This window comes from Trachymyrmex cornetzi, unplaced genomic scaffold, assembly GCF_001594075.2.
Source record: "Trachymyrmex cornetzi isolate Tcor2-1 unplaced genomic scaffold, Tcor1.1 scaffold2595, whole genome shotgun sequence".
NCBI classification, from domain to species: Eukaryota; Metazoa; Arthropoda; class Insecta; order Hymenoptera; family Formicidae; genus Trachymyrmex; species Trachymyrmex cornetzi.
The window spans coordinates 11576-13173 of NW_017297265.1; the positions used below are offsets into that span (position 1 = coordinate 11576).

At 37.2% G+C, this 1598-nt stretch overlaps 1 pseudogene; it reads right to left on the minus strand.

Moving 5' to 3' along the window:
* The window catches only part of LOC108761631 (uncharacterized), an 11989-nt pseudogene extending 11555 nt beyond the window's left edge, over nt 1-434 (minus strand).
* Between the last annotated feature and the right edge of the window lie 1164 nt (nt 435-1598).

A 1598-nucleotide genomic window follows, 5' to 3' on the forward strand; every position in this document is an offset into this window, starting at 1 on the left:
TTCTTTCAATTTGAAACTGGGATACTCAACCATGTAAACTACATCGTGTACAAACAGTACTAGTTCACCCGAAGGCCTTTGATATGCGGCTGATAAGGAGAAATTATCCGGACGGAAATCCATGTAACTGTTTAGTACATATGGTCCATCGTATTTTGCATTATTTATATCTATCGACCATACGTAGCGTTGATACGTGACGAATATTCGATGATGTAATACTAACACCGTATCCACATATTGTAAAGTACATAGATCTACGTACGTGGGTGTATTTGTTGTAATTTCGGTAGTTGGTGATTGTGTGGTTGTTGTTGGTTTTGGATTTTTAATTCCATTGTTGTTTTAATTCTAAGTTGTTGAATGGCTAAAATGTCCTCTATGTTGAGTTTAGCGATTCTATTATTATTCCTAGCAGTGACAACTGCGAACATTATGGATTCTTCGCGCGAACTGTGCGTTAATCCTAATGCGTGTCCAATTTCATGTATTAATGTGTTAAGCAGATAGTCCTTGTTACTACTAGTGGATTTGTCAGTTAGATATATATGCCACGGTTCTGCACTATCTATGTGTATTTCAGTGCTGTAGTTGTCAATGGTAGGAGGATAGAACGCGTGAGCGAGTACTCCACCAGGTCCATCTAACGAAGAGGTGCAAATTTCTTCGTTGCGTCTACGATCAGCGTACGTGTGTGTGCCACTACGATAAGATATCAAGATATCGGGATTTACCGTTTTACGTTCGAATGATAAAGATGAATTAGCAGCCCATAGTGAGAACGCGAATTCGGTAGTTTGCAAAGTATGTGGATCCGCTAGCTGGAAATTCCACGTGAGATGTGTTTTCGCTCATTTACGTCTACTTATATTGTGCTCGTAGATGTCAGGGAAACCACATCGTGGTTTACGCATTTGATACAACGTATATTCAATGTACCATCATCCTGTATTTAATAATATTCTTGAAACAACGAAATAACCTGTTTAAGTTCTCCCTCTTCGAATGATAATTGTGTATTGTTGCCAGCTTTACTCAAGTAGCCGTACTTTTATAGATACAGAATTACTTCAGTATCTATGCTTTCACGATTCGTTGCTGCCGTCGACGCTATCGTTCTCGTTGTCGTCGTAGTAGTAATCGTAACGAAAACGATGATGATGATGAACGTGAGAGACATCGCAATGTAACACAAGTGTACGACACGTGGTAAAAAACGATGCGTACTCGAAGTAGAGTTAAGAGTAATGAATCACGTTTCGTGATTTTTCTATATATACGACGTGAATCATGTTTCATACCTTAATATTTTGCAGATGAGACTCTTATCTATCTAAGTGGAAAGGGATATGACATATACATCATCACTTTTTTTGTAAGATATAATATATTTAAGGTAATATGTATTTTACAATACAATATGATAGCTTGTGAAACTCGATAAAGAGCTTGAAAAAAATATTATACAATTTTGCGAATAACATTAGTCAATGGATTACACTCTATCACCCTGTCGTGAATAATAAGACAATAAGCTGTGGTGTTCAGTGGAATATTTTCCATACATTCGAATTCTATACGAATATCTACAGTGGCGC